We start from the raw sequence: 12,516 nt of genomic DNA, 5'->3' as shown, positions 1-12,516 counted from the left end.
TCATTATAGAGGTTCGGAGACATTTCCAAATCCTCCCTTCCCTGACTTCAACCCTGACCATAACCCTAACCCAACCCCACCTAATTCGGCTTGTATCCTGCGCCTGCCCCTAACCCAACCCTAACTCTAACCCCACCACTAACCCCACCACTAACCCTAATCCTAACCCTAACCCTACTCCCAACCATAACCCTAATCCTAACCCCACCACTAATCAACCCCACCCCACCCCTAATCCTAACCCCACCACTAACCCTAACCCCACCCCTAATCTTTAACCCTAACCCCACCACTAACCCCACCACTAACTTCCTAACACTAATCCTAATCCTAACCCTAACCCCTACTCCCTAACCCCACCCCTAACCCCACCGCTTTAACTCCCACCCCTAAACCCCACCCCTAACCCTAACCCTAACCCTAACCCCCCCCTAACCCTCCTAACCTCCTAACCCTAACCCTAACCCCTAACCCTAACCCCAACCCCTAACCCTAACCCTTTTCTTTAACCCTAACCCTAACCCCTAACCCTAACCCTCTAACCTCAACCCTAACCCTAACCCCCCAATTTTAACCCTAACCCTAACTTTATGAAACCCCAACCCTAACCTCCTAACCCCTAACCCCTAACCCCTAACCCTAACCCCTAACCCTAACCACCCTAACCCCTAACCTTAACCCTAATTAACCCTAACCCTAACCCCCAACCTAACTCCTAACCCACCAAACCCACTTTTTAGGCTTTGTGTGTCTTGCTAATCGTGACTTTGTCACTCCATCCTTGCTGTGTGTGTGTTTCTGTGTGTGTGTGTGTGAGAGAGAGCTTCTTTGACATCTGTTGGGAGAAATGACTTTACAGTTTATGGGGTTGCCTAATCACACATATGAAGTTTTGATCTGACCTTTTTAACCCTTGGAAACTGCCACCGTGACACCATTTTTAAGGCACTTCCGGTCAGGAAGCTATAAATAAACTCATATCATGATTTGGGTATGCCTTACAGAATCCTGAGTTTGAAGTCTTACGTTAAGAACTGAGTTATTTACGGAGGGTTTAGTGTGAGTGTGTGTTATTTCAGAAAATCATAGAAAATCACAGAAATCTGCAGAGCTCCGCAGCACACTTTAAAAAGATTCGTAAGAACACCCTGCAACTGGATCTGTAACGTTGCTGAAAAAAAAACCCCACCTATCCGTGAACATCACCTAGGTGTCGTTGTACGATTTCTCTTAAATGACGATAGATAAATGGCTGGTTCTTTTCTTTTTTTTATTGACACCGAGGCTCCTTGACTTTGACGTGAAGTGGAAAAATAATTTCTCTATTTTCATTTTGGACCTTTAATCCCAGATGAATGGCCATAACTCAAAAACCGTTGAGGCCTAGACGCCATCTTGTTCGGGGCCAACTGCCCATTATGCCGCCCCTACGCTCACCGAGTTTCGGCTTCTAAATATTTTCAGTTTTCGAGATAAGGCCCCGTCGTGAATCGTGATGTTTTGTCCAATACCAATGTGATTGCTTATGCCCTCTTGTGGGAATTTCCGGGACGGCGGAAAAATGACCTAAATCTTATTATTTTTGTAAAACGGAAACCGAATGTCCGACAAAGTTCATTTGATGACTTCCTGGTAGGTCCGGCCCTGCCGCTCGGCCCGACGCCGTCCGCAAATTTTACAAACGATTTCGGACGTCTAGTAAGGGACCGTACATTTGCAATATGGACTTTCTCACTAACCATACAGGTACTGCCAAAATCTTCCCTTATGTATGGTAGACTTGTGGGGATTCCTAATATTTTCCGCGACTTCCTCTTTTTGTATTGTAGTTTCAGTAGTGTAGTGGTTATCACGTTCGCCTCACACGCGAAAGGTCATATTCAATATTTCCCAATGCCCAGAGGCTAGCATTTGGTTTGAAACAGTTGTGGTTTATCTAAACCTTGCTGTCTACCTCTCCGACCTGTGGATCAATGTTGCCGTTTTTTTGGGGACCTCCACCGTGCGATCTGTATGAATGTGAACAGACTGACAGCTTCTCTGAGCCAGGCAAATTCATTTATCAGGATCATTGTAATGGATATATCCAAAGAAATGGCAATATAATCCAAGGTAAATAAAACAAAAATGTAGATCGTTTTCTGTCATTTCAGCTGCTTGATGTGATTGTGTGGTAGATTTAGTTGGCTGGCTAGCAAAGGAAAAGAAGCTAGCCTGCATAGGTACAGTGCATTCGGAAAGTTTTCAGGCCCCTTACTTTTTTCCACATTTTGTTACGTTACAGACTTATACTAAAATGGATGAAATAAAATAAAATCTATCTACACACAATACCCCATAATGACAAAGCGATAACATATAGTTTTTATTAATAAAACAAATATTTTTAAAATACCTCATAATTCCCGGCTTCTCAAGCCTTATTGCTTAATTAATGGACTAAGTAATTTCTGATTTTCAACAGGTTCTGAGAGCGATAAATGCCCCACCCAGCCAAAGTCAGCCACACCCTTAGTATTCCACTCATTAGGTTTCCGTAGTGTAGTGGTTATCACGTTCGCCTCACACGCGAAAGGTCCCTGGTTCGAAACCGGGCGGAAACAGATTTTAACAATTTGGACAGTAAGCCTATTCACTTAGGGCTCGGTCCCAATTTCGGAATTCATGCTTTTCCTTCGCACTTCTCAGTATTTGGTATTCAGACTTACCTTTTTTAGTCGCGTAACGCACTCTGCATGTGTGGCTAGCTTGGGCGCTCTGAATACATTCCTGCTACGTGTGGTCTGAGGTCCATAATGATTCAAATAGTTTACCACTCCAGGGTAAGCCGACAAAAAACACAGCCCTTATTTTAAGTGTTTTTAAAATCCCCAGTGGGGAACATGAAGGGTGGAAAAATTATTGGAACCATTTTCCTGTTTGACCGCTAGTTTTTAATGGGTATTATGGCTCTTTCTGTGGTACTCAATTTGGGATATTATGTGAGGTAGACTTGTGGGCATTCCTAATATTTTCCACGACTTCCTCTTTTTGTATTGTAGTTTCAGTAGTGTAGTGGTAATCACGTTCGCCTCACACGCGAAAGGTCATATTCAATATTTCCCAATGCCTAGAGGCTAGCATTTGGTTTGAAACAGTTGTGGTTTATCTAAACCTTGCTGTCTACCTCTCCGACCTGTGGATCAATGTTGCCGTTTTTTTGGGGACCTCCACCGTGCGATCTGTATGAATGTGAACAGACTGACAGCTTCTCTGAGCCAGGCAAATTCATTTATCAGGGTCATTGTAATGGATATATCCAAAGAAATGGCAATATAATCCAAGGTAAAACAAATAAAATGTAGATCGTTTTCTGTCATTTCAGCTGCTTGATGTGATTGTGTGACATATTGCAAATGTACGGTTCCTTACTAGACGTCCGAAATCGTCTGTAAAATTCGCGGACGGCGTCGGGCCGAGCGGCAGGGCCGGACCTACCAGGAAGTCATCAAATGAACTTTGTCGGACATTCGGTTTCCGTTTTACAAAAATAATAAGATTTAGGTCATTTTTCCGCTGTCCCGGAAATTCCCACAAGAGGGCATAAGCAATCATATTGGTATTGGACAAACATCACGATTCACGACGGGGCCTTATCTGGAAAACTGAAAATATTTAGAAGCCGAAACTCGGTGAGCGTAGGGGCGGCATAATGGGCAGTTGGCCCCGAACAAGATGGCGTCTAGGCCTCGACGGTTTTTGAGTTGTGGCCATTTATCTGGGATTAAAGGTCCAAAATGAAAATAGAGAAATTATTTTTCCACTTCACGTCAAAGTCAAGGAGCCTCCGGGGTCAATAAAAAAGAACCAGCCATTTATCTATCGTCATTTAAGAGAAATCGCATAACGACACCTAGGTGATGTTCACGGATAGGTGTTTTTTTTTCAACGGTTACAGATCCAGTTGCAGGGTGTTCTTACGAATCTTTTAAAGTGTGCTGCAGAGCTCAGTGAGATTTCTGTGATTTTCTATGATTTTCTGAAATAACACACTCACTAAACCTCCGTAAATAACTCAGTTCTTAACGTAAAGACTTCAAACTCAGGATTCTGTAAAGGCATACCCAAATCATGATATGAGTTTATTTATAGCTTCCTGTGCCAACCGGAAGTGCCTTAAATGGTGTCACAGTGGCAGTTTCAAGGGTTAAAAAGGTCAGATCTTTTTCAAAACTTCATATGTGTGATTAGGCAACCCCATAAACTGTAAGTCAGTCATTTCTCCCAACAGATGTCAAAGAAAAGCTCTCTCACACACACACACACAGAAACACACACACAGCAAGGATGGAGTGACAAAGTGCGGTGCTTAAAGACACACAAAGCCTAAAAAGTGGGTTTGGTGTCAATTGGTATCAGTTTGGTGTCAGAATGACATCTAATTGACTGATGGACACTGACTTGCTAGTTGACTTTTGTACATTAGCAATATGTTTAAACGGAGAGGGACCATCACCAAAATGGCATTCTGAAATCAACACAAAAATGGCATCACCATAGTCTCCAGACTGTGCCGAGTTCAACGAGACGCCCGCTTGACCGTAGCTTGCTCTGAGTGCAGTGACCTTGAAAAAAGCAGAACCAAAATGAGGCCTGGCCCTCAATGTCATTTGCTTTTGGGTGACAGTGAGAGAACCGTTAGGGTGAGAAGCACAATTCGACCTCAGGTACGTTCCTAAGGTCCTCCCGATCCGTGCAAGCCTAACCTTGACCGTGTGGCATTAACCCTTAATAGTTAAAAGAAGGTGTTTACTTCAAACAGTTTGCATTGACTTCTCTCCCCATAGGAATACATTGCCTGCACCTCTAAATTCAACCTGAAGCCTATGTGGGTTATGAATGCCTTATGAACCTGTCTTCTATGACAGTCCATCAGACCACTATGAGGTCTACCTGTGTTGATTCTAAGCTTCCTGGAGCAACCGGAAGTGGTTAAATTGACCCAAAAGGTGTTTTTGATGTACATAACCTTCAAAGGTGAAAATGACTACATTCAACCCTGTGTAGATCAGATCAGTCAATTCTTAACTTAAAGACTTAAAACTCAGGATTCTGTAAGTTTTATGTCAATCAAGACATGTGTTTACTTATAGCTTCCTGTGCCAACCGGACGTGCCTTTAATTGGGTCACACTGTCTGTTTTGAAGGGTTAAAAAAGTCACATCTTTCCAAAACTTCATATGTGTGACTAGGTAACCCTCCTAAACTGTAAATCAGTCATTTCTCCCAGCAGATGTCAAAGAAAAGCTCACACACACACACACAGCAAGGATGGAGTGAAAAAGGGCAGTGCTCAAAGACACAGAGAGCAGGCAATGGCATAAACGTAATCTCTAGGCCGTGCCGAGTTCAACAAGATGCCCCACTTGACCGTAGCTCGCTCGGTCTAAGCACAGCAACCATTAGAAAAGTAGGCCCAAAATGAAGGCTGGCCCTCAATGTCATTTGCTTTTGGGTGACAGTGAGAGAACCGTTAGGTGAGAAGCACAATTCGACCTCAGGAACGTTCCTGAGGTCCTCCCGATCCGTGCAAGCCTAACCTTGACCGTGTGGCATTAAGCCTTATAGTTAAAAGAAGGTGTTTACATCAAAGAGTTTGCATTGACTTCTCTCCCCATAGGAATACATTGCCTGCACCTCTAAATTCAACCTGAAGCCTATGTGGGTTATGAATGCCTAATGAAGCTGTCTTCTATGACAGTCCATCAGACCACTATGAGGTCTACCTGTGTCGATTCTAAGCTTCCTGGAGCAACCGGAAGTGGTTAAATTGACCCTAAAAGGGTTTTTTGATGTACATAACCTTCAAAGGTGAAAATGACTGCATTCAACCTGTGTAGATAAGATCAGTCAATTCTTAACTTAAAGACTTAAAACTCAGGATTCTGTAAGTGTTTATGTCAATCAAGACATGTGTTTACTTATAGCTTCCTGTGCCAACCGGAAGTGCCTTTAATGGTGTCACAGTGTCTGTTTTGAAGGGTTAGAAAAGTCAGATCTTTCCAAAACTTCATATGTGTGACTAGGTAACCCTCCTAAACTGTAAATCAGTCATTTCTCCCAATAGATGTCAAAGAAAAGCTCTCACACGCACACACAGCAAGGATGGAGTGAAAAGTGCGGTGCTCAAAGACACAGAGAGCAGGCAATGGCATAAACATAATCTCTAGGCCGTGCCGGAGTTCAACGAGATATCCCGCTTGACCGTAGCTCGCTCGGTCTAAGCGCAGCAACCATTAGAAAAGTAGGCCCAAATGAAGCCTGCCCCACAACGTCATTTGCTTTTGGGTGACAGTGAGAGAACTGTTAGGTGAGAAGCACAATTCGACCTCAGGAACGTTCCTAAGGTCCTCCCGATCCGTGCAAGCCTAACCTTGACCGTGTGGCATTAACCCTTAATAGTTAAAAGAAGGTGTTTACTTCAAAGAGTTTGCATTGACTTCTCTCCCCATAGGAATACATTGCCTGCACCCCTAAATTCAACCTGAAGCCTATGTGGGTTATGAATGCCGTATGAACCTGTCTTTGGTAACAGTCCATCAGGCCAGTATGAGGTCTACCTGTGTTGATTCTGAGCTTCCTGGACCAACCGGAAGTGGTTAAAATCACCCTAAAAGTGTTTTTCCATACCCTGCCTGCAGTTTGATAGACATAGTGCATTCAACCCTGTGTAAATCAGTCAATTCTTAACGTAAGGACTTAAAACTCAGGATTCTGTAAAAGCATACCCCAATGAGGATATGTGTTGACTTATAGCTTCCTGTGCCAACCGGAAGTGCCATAATTGGTGTCTCAGGGGCTGTTTCGAGGGGTTAAAAAAGTCAGATCTTTCCAAAACTTCATATATGTGATTAGGCAACCCCCATGAACTGTAAATCAGTCATTTTTCCCATAAAATTTCAAAGGAAAACTAAATCACACACACACACAGCTTGGAAGGAGGGACCCATTGGGGTGCGTAGAGACATACACTGCCTGCATTAGTTAACCTTGTTGGAACTTTTAAAGAACCGTCAGACCTAGAGTTCCGAAACTTTAGAATCCTGTTCTAGACCTCAGGTCAATAGTGCGTGGTGAGTTACGTGGCTCTAGACGGTTCTCGGACCGAGAAACAGCTTCGTACATTTGCAATGACTTCAATTCATTTTGACCATTACGAAAATGGCGACATTTAGAAATGTCTCAGAGACACAAGACTAGGTGCATTGCGACCGCCTCGGCCCATATAGACAGACCCCAACGTTTCTGTCCGATAGCTCATTCAAGGACCCCGTGCAGCAAGTCATGGAAAAAGTTGATTTTCAGCACTAATTAGGGTTTTGCTCGGACACCAAAATGACCGATCGAGCCAAAACTTGGGATTCGGGTCATTTCAGCTAGGCCTACACGTAACATAAGAAATGGACCCGCAGCTAGAACGTAACTATGTGTTTTATGTTTTTTTTATGGTTTGAACCAAGGCGTTGTGAATTTTGGGCCAGCTCTGAAGTATGTGATAGTTGGTTACTAAACGAGTTGGAAAAAGTGGGTTTAGTGTCAGTTTGTATCAGTTTGGTGTCAGAATGATATCTAATTGACTGATGGACGGTGACTTGCTGGTGACTCTTGTCCATTTGCAATATGTTTAAACAGTGAGGTACCATCACCAAAAGTGACATTCTGAAATCAACCCTAACGAGCCATTGAGATGAACCAGAATCACTGCCCAGCCATCCCGAGTTCATCGGGCCAGTCAATTTCACATTCCTGCATGGTTTTTATAGCATGACAAATTTGATGGTACCTGCCCATTGAACCATATTGCAAATGCACAGTGACTTTGCAAAAGTGAGAAAACATAAACAAATGGACATGATGAAATCAACACAACGAGTGATGGAAAGGTACAACTATCACTGCTCGGCCACCCTGTGTTCATCAGGCCAGTCAATTTAGCATTTTTGAGCATGTCAAATTTTCATATGGTAATTGTCCATTGAACCATATTGCAAATGCACGCGCACTTGCAATATGATTCAGGATTTTTATAGTGAAAAACATCACCTAATGGACATGATGAAATCAACACAACGAGTGATGGAAATGTACAACTATCACTGCTAGGCCATCCTGTGTTCATCAGGCCAGTCAATTTTGCATTTTTGAGCATGTCAAATTTATATGGCATTTGGCCCTTTAAAAAGTAAGAAAACAAAAAAGTGAATTTTGACTTTGACATTTTTGACTTCCTATGAAATCATATTGTACATGGACAAATCATATTCCTTATGCACAAGTAAAAAGAAAAAATATATATATGATATTAAAATACAACTAAAGTATGTTGATACAGTTGTTATACGTGTGTAATTGACATGAAAATTTGAAAGAATTTTAAAAAGAAAAAAACATATATATGGTCCTAAAGATGTTGATACAGTTTTAAGGGTGTGTGAAAGAATTTTGGTCCAGAAAACTTTTTAAGGGTGTGTGAATTTTTGACTTTTGACTTTTGACTTCCTATGAAATCATTTTGAAAATGGACAAAACATATTCCTTATGCGCATGTAAAAAAAAAAAAAATTATGATAATAAAATTGACAAAAGTATATTCATACAGTTCTTACACATGTGTAATTGACAAAAAATCGAAAGAATTTCGAAAAACGGTCCAGAAAGCACTTTTTAAGGGGTGAGTTTTAAAAATTCATTTTTTCAAAATTTTGCTTTTGGACGTTGACTTGGGTTACATATCCAATATGAAAACCACGGTGGAGCGGATTCGCCACCTGTTGAATTTTTAAAGTGTTACAACTGGCAATTGCCATATGGCATTTGCAATATGCTTTGCATGAATCAACACCGAATTGGGTGGTATTGACAATGTGTATATGGTTTGGCCACTGCCAATATCTTGCCATTCATTTTTGTCCAATACAGGGGGTCTTCCTTACATGAGGTAGACTTGTGGGCATTCCTAATATTTTCCACGACTTCCTCTTTTGTATTGTAGTTTCAGTAGTGTAGTGGTTATCACGTTCGCCTCACACGCGAAAGGTCATATTCAATATTTCCCAATGCCCAGAGGCTAGCATTTGGTTTGAAACAGTTGTGGTTTATCTAAACCTTGCTGTCTACCTCTCCGACCTGTGGATCAATGTTGCCGTTTTTTTGGGGACCTCCACCGTGCGATCTGTATGAATGTGAACAGACTGACAGCTTCTCTGAGCCAGGCAAATTCATTTATCAGTGTCATTGTAATGGATATATCCAAAGCAATGGCAATATAATCCAAGGTAAATAAAACAAAAATGTAGATCGTTTTCTGTCATTTCAGCTGCTTGATGTGATTGTGTGGTAGATTTAGTTGGCTGGCTAGCAAAGGAAAAGAAGCTAGCCTGCATGGGTACTGTCCATTCGGAAAGTTTTCAGACCCCTTACTCTTTTCCACATTTTGTTACGTTACAGCCTTATACTAAAATGGATTAAATAAAATAAAATCTATCTACACACAATACCCCATAATGACAAAGCGATAACATATCGTTTTTATTAATAAAACAAATCTTTTAAAAATACCTCATAATTCCCGGCTTCTCAAGCCTTATTGCTTAATTAATGGACTAAGTAATTTCAGATTTTCAATAGGTTCTGAGAGCGATAAATGCCCCACCCAGCCAAAGTCAACCACACCCTTAGTTTTGTACTCATCAGGTTTCTGTAGTGTAGTGGTTATCACGTTCGCCTAACACGCGAAAGCTCCCTGGTTCGAGCCCGGGCGGAAACACTTTTTAACAAATTGGACAGTCAGCCTCATCACTTAGGGCTCGGTCCCATTTCGAATTCATGCTTTTCCTTCGCACTTCTCAGTATTTGGTATTCAGACTTTCCTTTTTTGTCGCGTAACGCACTCTGCATGTGTGGCTAGCTTGGGCGCTCTGAATACATTCCTGCTACGTGTGGTCTGAGGTCCATAATGATTCAAATAGTTTACCACTCCAGGGTAAGCCGACAAGAAACACAGCCCTTATTTTGAGTGTTTTTAAAATCCCCTGTGGGGAACATGAAGGGTGGAAAAATGATTGGAACCATTTTCCTGTTTGACCGCTAGTTTTTAATGGGTATTATGGCTCTTTCTGTGGTACTCAATTTTGGGATATTATGTGAGGTAGTCTTGTGGGCATTCCTAATATTTTCCACGACTTCCTCTTTTTGTATTGTAGTTTCAGTAGTGTAGTGGTTGTCACGTTCGCCTCACACGCGAAAGGTCATATTCAATATTTCCCAATGCCCAGAGGCTAGCATTTGTTTTGAAACAGTTGTGGTTTATCTAAACCTTACTGTCTACCTCTCCGACCTGTGGATCAATGTTGCCGTTTTTGGGGGACCTCCACCGTGCTATCTGTATGAATGTGAACAGACTGACAGCTTCTCTGAGCCAGGCAAATTCATTTATCAGGATCATTGTAATGGATATATCCAAAGAAATGGCAAGATAATCCAAGGTAAAACAAACAAAAATGTAGATCGTTTTCTGTCATTTCAGCTGCTTGATGTGATTGTGTGATATATTTAGTTGGCTGGCTAGCAAAGGAAAAGAAGCTAGCCTGCATAGGTACAGTGCATTCGGAAAGTTTTCAGGCCCCTTACTTTTTCCACATTTTGTTACGTTACAGCCTTATACTAAAATGGATGAAATAAAATAAAATCTATCTACACACAATACCCCATAATGACAAAGCGATAACATATCGTTTTTATTAATAAAACAAATCTTTTAAAAATACCTCATAATTCCCGGCTTCTCAAGCCTTATTGCTTAATTAATGGACTAAGTAATTTCAGATTTTCAATAGGTTCTGAGAGCGATAAATGCCCCACCCAGCCAAAGTCAACCACACCCTTAGTTTTGTACTCATCAGGTTTCTGTAGTGTAGTGGTTATCACGTTCGCCTAACACGCGAAAGCTCCCTGGTTCGAGACCGGGCGGAAACACTTTTTAACAAATTGGACAGTCAGCCTCATCACTTAGGGCTCGGTCCCAATTTCGGAATTCATGCTTTTCCTTCGCACTTCTCAGTATTTGGTATTCAGACTTTCCTTTTTTGTCGCGTAACGCACTCTGCATGTGTGGCTAGCTTGGGCGCTCTGAATATATTCCTGCTACGTGTGGTCTGAGGTCCATAATGATTCAAATAGTTTACCACTCCAGGGTAAGCCGACAAGAAACACAGCCCTTATTTTAAGTGTTTTTAAAATCCCCTGTGGGGAACATGAAGGGTGGAAAAATGATTGGAACCATTTTCCTGTTTGACCGCTAGTTTTTAATGGGTATTATGGCTCTTTCTGTGGTACTCAATTTTGGGATATTATGTGGGGTAGTCTTGTGGGCATTCCTAATATTTTCCACGACTTCCTCTTTTTGTATTGTAGTTTCAGTAGTGTAGTGGTTGTCACGTTCGCCTCACACGCGAAAGGTCATATTCAATATTTCCCAATGCCCAGAGGCTAGCATTTGTTTTGAAACAGTTGTGGTTTATCTAAACCTTGCTGTCTACCTCTCCGACCTGTGGATCAATGTTGCCGTTTTTGGGGGACCTCCACCGTGCTATCTGTATGAATGTGAACAGACTGACAGCTTCTCTGAGCCAGGCAAATTCATTTATCAGGGTCATTGTAATGGATATATCCAAAGAAATGGCAATATAATCCAAGGTAAAACAAACAAAAATTTAGATAGTTTTCTGTCATTTCAGCTGCTTGATGTGATTGTGTGATAGATTTAGTTGGCTGGCTAGCAAAGGAAAAGAAGCTAGCCTGCATAGGTACAGTGCATTCGGAAAGTTTTCAGGCCCCTTACTTTTTCCACATTTTGTTACGTTACAGACTTATACTAAAATGGATGAAATAAAATAAAATCTATCTACACACAATACCCCATAATGACAAAGCGATAACATATAGTTTTTATTAATAAAACAAATATTTTAAAAATACCTCATAATTCCCAGCTTCTCAAGCCTTATTGCTTAATTAATGGACTAAGTAATTTCTGATTTTCAACAGGTTCTGAGAGCGATAAATGTCCCACCCCGCCAAAGTCAGCCACACCCTTAGTATTCCACTCATTAGGTTTCTGTAGTGTAGTGGTTATCACGTTCGCCTCACACGCGAAAGGTCTCCGGTTCGAAACCGGGCGGAAACACATTTGAACAAATTGGACAGCAAGCCTATTCACTTAGGGCTCGGTCCCAATTTTGGAAGTCATGCTTTTCCTTCGCACTTCTCAGTATTTGGTATTCAGACTTACCTTTTTTTAGTCGCGTAACGCACTCTGCATGTGTGGCTAGCTTGGGCGCTCTGAATACATTCCTGCTACGTGTGGTCTGAGGTCCATAATGATTCAAATAGTTTACCACTCCAGGGTAAGCCGACAAGAAACACAGCCCTTATTTTAAGTGTTTTTAAAATCCCCTGTGGGGAACATGAAGGGTGGAA

The 12,516-nt window shown here is 41.7% G+C and overlaps 4 non-coding genes across 4 annotated transcripts; all 4 read left to right on the top strand.

The window, feature by feature from the left end:
* The first annotated feature begins 2,530 nt into the window (after window positions 1-2,530).
* Window positions 2,531-2,603, top strand: trnav-cac (transfer RNA valine (anticodon CAC)). Its single transcript has one exon. It is a non-coding gene; the product is annotated as a tRNA-Val (tRNA).
* A 7,129-nt stretch (window positions 2,604-9,732) lies between these two features.
* Window positions 9,733-9,805, top strand: trnav-aac (transfer RNA valine (anticodon AAC)). The gene has a single exon. It is a non-coding gene; the product is annotated as a tRNA-Val (tRNA).
* A 1,135-nt stretch (window positions 9,806-10,940) lies between these two features.
* trnav-aac (transfer RNA valine (anticodon AAC)) lies at window positions 10,941-11,013 on the top strand. The gene has a single exon. It is a non-coding gene; the product is annotated as a tRNA-Val (tRNA).
* A 1,137-nt stretch (window positions 11,014-12,150) lies between these two features.
* On the top strand, window positions 12,151-12,223 carry trnav-cac (transfer RNA valine (anticodon CAC)). Its single transcript has one exon. It is a non-coding gene; the product is annotated as a tRNA-Val (tRNA).
* Window positions 12,224-12,516: the final 293 nt, after the last annotated feature.

The sequence above is a fragment of the Oncorhynchus nerka genome, unplaced genomic scaffold (assembly GCF_034236695.1).
Source record: "Oncorhynchus nerka isolate Pitt River unplaced genomic scaffold, Oner_Uvic_2.0 unplaced_scaffold_1208, whole genome shotgun sequence".
Taxonomy (NCBI): Eukaryota; Metazoa; Chordata; class Actinopteri; order Salmoniformes; family Salmonidae; genus Oncorhynchus; species Oncorhynchus nerka.
The sequence above is the reverse complement of the archived record's forward strand: the minus strand, read 5'-3'. Positions and strand labels throughout refer to the sequence as shown.